The following is a 7016-nucleotide window of genomic DNA, read 5'->3' as shown; positions in this document are numbered from 1 at the left end:
TACACACCTGTGAAGGGCCTTGGGACGTTCGACTACGTTAAAGGCGCTAGATAAACACAAGTTGTTGCTAAAGGCGCGCGATATAAATGTAAGTTGTTGTAAGGGCAATTAATGCTGCCTTCTCATCCCTAGAAGAAATACTTCGACAAGGGCTATTGGGGAGGGAGGAAAGTTGCAAAGAGGTCCTGTTCCTTAATTGACCCGCGGTCTTGGTTCGCTTCCGCCGCTGGTCGGGCGGTGTCGCTGTCGCTGGAGCCTGGCCGTGACTGCGGCGGGCCGGAGGAGGAGGGGCCAGTTTGCTGACCAGCGGCTCGGTGCGGCCAGCCTCGGCCCCGCCCCCCCGAGTCTGGCGCATGCTCCAGCGGACGCCGGCAGCTCGAGCGGAGTTACCAACCGCGGCGGGATAGCGGCAAATGGCGTTCTGTTCATTTTTCGGCGGAGAGATTTACAAGGATCACTTTGAAAGTGGTCAGTGAGACGGGATGGGCGAGTTAACCCCCTCCTCCCCCGGCGCCAGCTTTGCCATTTAGTTGTCGGTAAAATGGCGAGTTTGGGGAAAGTGCGCAACAGCCCCTGGCCGAGCGCAGGCTCTCCCCGCGCAAGAAATTCGTCCCACCGAGGGCAGGGATTTTTGATTTTATTTAGTTTACTCCGTGGGACAGTGAGCCCCGAGTTGGGTCCGCGGGGACAGTGAGCCCCGAGTTGGGTCCGCGGGGACAGTGAGCCCCGAGTTGGGTCCGCGGGGACAGTGAGCCCCGAGTTGGGTCCGCGGGGACAGTGGGCCCCGAGCTGGGTCCGCGGGGACAGTGAGCCCCGAGTTGGGTCCGCGGGGACAGTGGGCCCCGAGCTGGGTCCGCGGGGACAGTGGGCCCCGAGCTGGGTCCGCGGGGACAGTGGGCCCCGAGCTGGGTCCGCGGGGACAGTGGGCCCCGAGCTGGGTCCGCGGGGACAGTGGGCCCCGAGCTGGGTCGGCGGGGACAGTGGGCCCCGAGCTGGGTCCGCGGGGACAGTGAGCCCCGAGTTGGGTCCGCGGGGACAGTGGGCCCCGAGCTGGGTCCGCGGGGACAGTGGGCCCCGAGCTGGGTCCGCGGGGACAGTGGGCCCCGAGCTGGGTCCGCGGGGACAGTGGGCCCCGAGCTGGGTCGGCGGGGACAGTGGGCCCCGAGCTGGGTCCGCGGGGACCGCGAGCCCCGCGCCGGGTTCGGTCGGTGGGACTGCGCCCCCTGCGCCGGGTCCGGTCGGTTCAATAGTGGCCAGGACAGCGGGGATAACTCCCCCCGCTGTACTTTACAATAGCGCCATTGGATCTTTTACTTCCACCTGAGAGGGCAGACGGGACCTCGATTTAACGTCTCATCTGAACGACAGTGTTGCGCTCCCTCAACACTGCCCTGAAGTATCAGCCTCGAGTTTTGTGTTCAAGTCTCTGAAGTTGGACTTGAACCCACAGCCTTGTGACTCGCGCGAGAGTGCTGACCACTGAGCCACGGCTGACGGTGCATCTAAAGTACTGTCACGTAGCTGACCACATTATTTTGGCATACGTTGAATGCTGGTGTTTGCTGATTTCATTTCACAATACCCACTTCAACTTCAATATATTAGATTTTATATTTCAGGTGTAAAAATTCATGTGTTCAATGGGTTGTCGGAAAAACTGACGGTGGTTGGTTTTGTCTTGCAACCGATTTATTTACAGTGATATGGGGATGTGTTAATATCTTGTCATTGGGTTAAATGTTATTTGTTTGTTTTCAATCTTGTTGACAATGTTGTTAAGACTCCTTTTGAACATTGTTTCTTTTCAATGCAGGTATATACATTTGTTCAAAGTGTGGGCATGAATTGTTTTCAAGTAAAACTAAATATGACCATTCCTCACCATGGCCTGCTTTTACTGAAACCATTCATCGAGACAGTCTATCTAAAAGAAAGGAAGGCAATAATGCCCTAAAGGTAGGATGTCAACGTGGTATTAAATGGAAAATGTAAGATTATTTCATGTGTTATCTGTTAGTATTTGACGTTACCTAGTCTGGACCATAACCAGCAGCGATACATAGCCAGTGTACTGTGACACTCCTTTTAACTCTTAAAATAACTTTCTGCTTTTTGGATGGGAATTCTGACAAAGTTTTTAACCAATTCCTGATCCGGCTTGCACCTTGTCTAGTAAGACAGCTAGAAAAGATGGGAGGGGGGGAAGAGAATGTAGGATATAAAACATACAACCAATAATCTAATGAGTAATGAACAATGTGTGAGCTTTCTGACATCACAGAATTCACAATAAAAGCACACAGATTAATTAACAGTGCTTTCCTGCTCAATGACAAAACTCCAGGACTGCCTGCAATAAAATGTCATCTTTTGAGTACCTAACATCTTCTGACAATAATGGTTGTCGTCATTTTGAAAAAGGTGCCTAAGTAGAAGATGTTAATTTTCAAATCTCTTTATTTCAGGTTTCTTGTGGAAAGTGTGGGAATGGACTTGGTCACGAATTCCTCAATGACGGGCCCAAACGAAGCCAGTCACGTTTCTGAATATTCAGCAGCTCGTTGAAATTTGTCCCCAAAGGTACGTTGTACGGAGCATTGTGCCCAATTCAGCTTAACAACAGCTCTACATATGACTGAAGAAAAATAACTTCTCACTAGTATGGTTTTGTTTTTTCTCCTCCCCATTTATTTTACATATGTTTCAGGTTTTATAAATTTGAATCCAGTCCACCTAAACCAGTTTTGAAAATGAAACCTACAGTAAGGAACAATAAGATAAACATGAAATTATTGTGCTAAATAAAATTCCTGTGCCACTGAATCAGAACTGTTTGCAATCTAGGTTTTGCAACATCTCTTCCGGTCCCCAATAAAGTTGAACTTGGCTTTAAAAATAACTTTTGGACTCGTTATAGTATCCTTTTTTTCTGCACATTTAAGTTGATGAATTCTGCTTGGTTTTCTGCCAATACAAATGCCTGTTACATTTATCTAGTGTAACTCCTGTGTTTCGCTGAATCACTAGAGGGGCAGCGTAAAAACTGGCAACATCACAGTTATTGATTTTATACACAAGATACCTAAATCAGTATTGCATAATAAAATAAATCACCAAAAAAATCCATGTTAAACTGTAATTTGTATGATCAGGCTACTGCACACAATGTTGTATTCAGAGAAAAATAAACACGCTTGATTCAAACAAGAATGTAGAGGAGGAAGAGGATGAAGGAGGAAGGAAGAGAGGGGAGGGTTTGGCGGAGAGGATGGGGTTAAGGAGCGAGGAGAGAAGTGTACAAGAGGACACTCCCATCCAGGACCCCAGAACATTTTACAACTTTTTATACCCTTGTATGTGAATTCAAAGCTGATTACTTATTTTTGCTTTAGATGGCCCAGTCATATTACTGTTATGCCACAGTGCCACCTACAGTTTCAGTGCCTTTGGAATATTGTGACCACACATCGTTTTGAACATATAATAAATAGAAGCATTGCATGAACCTCAGCAAACAAGTTGCTGCTGCAGCACTTCTGATTCTGCGGTGGGAAATTCAGTGATGGGGACAAATTCTGCAAATGCAGAATTGGGAGGCACTGGGGCCCTGACTGTACTATGAACCCATCTTCAGAATAAGGTGACAGAGCAGACCTAGACAACTACAAATCTATTGGCTTCACAATAGCGCTAGGAATAATGAAATCAGTTGTTAATAAATTTGATTAACTCAGTTGTATAGCAGCAAAATAGGTTCAGAAGGGGAAGATCCTACCAGATCAACATCCTTGACTTTTTTGAGAGTGACATCCTGAGTGAACTGTGGAAAATCATGTGACAAGTATACTTGGACTTTCAAAAGATCTTTGAAGAATTTGTCCATAGGCTAGGAAGAAGCAGGTGTTTGTTAAGGAAATTATGTTGGGGATCGGGTGAGTGTTGCATGGCTTGCCCCAGGATCAATGCTGGGTGCGGGCCCTATTGCCTCTAATTTGCATTAACAACTTAGATTCAGAAGTTCAATGTAATCTGGTCAAATTCACAGACAATACTAAACTAGGAGGGGCAATTGAATCTGAGAAAGGAACACATGATTTACAAAATGTGTTGGATTAAGTGGATGCACCTATGGCAGATGGAATTTAATATGGACACGTACAAATTAACTGTAAACTGGGCAGCATAAGTATTTTGTGAATGGTGTCAGAATAACTAAGGAAAAAGCTGAGAGATCTCTGGGTATTAATAGACTTGGTGCTTAATGTTAAATCAGTGCCGGGCAACAAAGCAATTAGAATACTGGAGTATAAAAGCAAATAGTCTGCTGGATGATATAGCCAAAACAAGAGTGCAAGTCAGAGGAGGTTATTGCTTAAACTGCACAGTGCACTAGTCATACTACACCTACAGAGTACTACCCCAGCTTTGGTGACCGAGACAAAAGGAAGGCATTTAAAGCCCTGGAAATGGTCCCGAGAAGAGCCAGTGTTAGACAACTGAACCCTAGTGTTAGAGGACTGAGTTATAAGGAAAGACTGGGGGAATCTGGGCTCTTCATCCTTGAAAGGAGGTGACTAAAAGGGGCTCTCTGAAGGCTCGTAAGATGGTCTAAAGGTAAATCAAAAGCTAGTTCAAATTAAACGCATTCTGATGAGCTCCAGCAAATGTTTTGGTGCGACTGACTACGGGGTTTATATATTTTTTTTAAAAAGCATTTTGAGCGAAATTCTTAATCACCAATCACCATTTCTGTAGTAATCTTAAACTTATACGTTTAATTTACTACAGAGCATTGTAGCTTTAACTACATTAAGGTATTTGATAAAGGGATGGTATCAAAGTTTGATGTGCAATTTTTAGCCTTTTGTTTTGGCTTAATTTCATTGAGTGTTTAACTCTAAATAATACTGTTAGTATTTTTCAAATGTCAGGAAATACTTAAACCTGTGAAGCCTGAGTCATTGAGATTTTTTTCTGTGTTTATGTATAAAGCCATTGTTTTGACTAGTAAGTACAGTAATTCAGTAGACTTGTTCTAGTCGTCATTTCTAAAGCTATCTACATAAAAATAATGTAAAACTGCTTAGCAAATTGTTTCTTTTCATATCCAAATTGACTGGATTTAGGTCGCACTACTTTTATTGGACTTCATTTTAATAGACTTGTAATACTTTCAAATGAACCAGTTATCAATAGATCAAAAATAATGACATCTATTGATGTGTAAAATATTAATTGTCTTTTTTTCATTTGCAGTCAACGAACCTCTTGTGGAAAAATAAGGCGAGCATGGAACTGGTTTTTTATGTATCAGATGGAGTTTAGTGTTTTTAAAATGCCCTGTAACTAAAAATATAGAATTACTATTTCCTCTAGAAAATAGCAACAGAAGACTCTCTTGGTATTTTTTTTGGTGGTTAGTCATTACATGAAGTTTTCTGGATAAACTCGTCCTTGAATGTCCAGGAAATAGATACTTGCATGATTCCGCTGACAAAAATACTTGCTGTGTTAAGTAAGTGGGGCTTGATTTTTAAATGTTACATTCTAATCTTTTTTGAAAATGTCAAGCAAAACACAACATGGGGGTAGGAAATCATTTGGAAAGGCACATTTTTCTCTGGAATTTGCAACAGAAAGCAATCTTAATCTTTTGTTCAAATAATGTTTTGTGTTGCAAATGTACCTAAGGTATGTCAGGACAAAGTTCTAAACGAATATGTTGCCTTATCAGTTAAAGCAAACTACTTGTTAAGTAAATAGTCGCTGTGATAGCAAATTTTGCAAAACGATGCAAAAACAGCATTGCTTTAGCTATACATTTATATATACTGCATTAAAATATCATTGTGTACTGTAAGAAATATATTTTGTAGAAAAGAAGGAAACTAATGGGGGAGAATCACAGTAGTTGACAGGGAATTATGATCCACTATAAATCTTGGCATTGTGACCAAGGTTGGTGTCATTGCTGACAATTAAGTAGGGAACTAATTGCAATGGGGTACAGTGGATTAGGCAGCGACTTTTCACCTCTGACCTAATGTCAAACCACTTTTATCACCCTGCCCACTGTTAGTCACCAGGTGTCATTCGTGCTTGCTGTAGGTCATATGCCCACTGGATTTCCTTTCTTCTCTTTCCCCCCCCCCCCCCCCTCTTCCCCAACTGTTTTACTTTAAGGTGTGGAGAATAAGTAGCAGATTAATGTTCTGGGACTTACTAAAAAAAATGGGGGTGGGGCGAGAGAGGAATAAAATTTCAGATTGAGGCTTGCCTTTTCACTGGTTCTTTTAGCATTATACACTTTGCTTGGATTAAATGTTTCTGGTTAGATTTTAAATGCACAATATATGTACCATAGATTTTTCTAAATTAAAAAATATTTTGAATCTTGCAATTCATTTACAGTTCATTTATTTCACCAACAGCCTTGCTTTCTTTTCAGACTTATGTATTTGGCCTTTTTAACTTGGAGTGACTTTAATGAGAATGGAAAAATATGATCAGTAATGTAGACATGAGGGAATGAACTTGCCCGATGGTTCAGAAGATCAGCCATGATCTTATTGAATGGCAGAGCAGGCTCGAAGGGCCAAATGGCCAACTCCTCCTATTTCTTATGTTCAGTGGGTAAATTCACCACCTGGTGTGCTATTGAGCCATATATAGCATCACGGTCCCAAGGTTGTTCCCTAGTCTATGCTGATTTCAGGCTGTGGACCATTGGCGAGGATGAAGTCTGTCTGCGCGTTGTCTGAGTTCTCATGAAAAATGATTATGTGGTGAGTTCCTAGAATACTGCTTGCACTTGTGGAACCATACAGCAGCATGAGTCCTCCTCTTCAGGGCAAGAGGAGAGAAATTTGAGGGGAGGAGGGGCAACAAGGATGGACATATATGGAATGGAACAAGTCAATTGTATGCAACATCACTGTCAATGTAAAACTGACTACTCTGCAGGGAAAAGATTTAATGTAAGTGTGTACTTTGGTTATTTACTTTTCGTTTCAGAC

The 7016-nt window shown here is 43.2% G+C and overlaps 1 pseudogene across 1 annotated transcript; it reads left to right on the top strand.

The window, feature by feature from the left end:
• The first annotated feature begins 310 nt into the window (after positions 1–310).
• LOC147110412 (methionine-R-sulfoxide reductase B1-like) lies at positions 311–6400 on the top strand (annotated as a pseudogene). Its single transcript, XR_015079917.1, has 4 exons — positions 311–468; positions 1814–1956; positions 2466–2580; positions 5257–6400. The product of XR_015079917.1 is annotated as a methionine-R-sulfoxide reductase B1-like (transcript).
• The last annotated feature ends 616 nt before the right edge of the window (positions 6401–7016 follow it).

Source organism: Somniosus microcephalus, chromosome 11 (assembly GCF_052327205.1).
Source record: "Somniosus microcephalus isolate GS21.2 chromosome 11, FLI_Smic_1.0, whole genome shotgun sequence".
Classification (NCBI taxonomy): Eukaryota; Metazoa; Chordata; class Chondrichthyes; order Squaliformes; family Somniosidae; genus Somniosus; species Somniosus microcephalus.
This window is presented reverse-complemented; position numbering and strand designations above follow the sequence as displayed.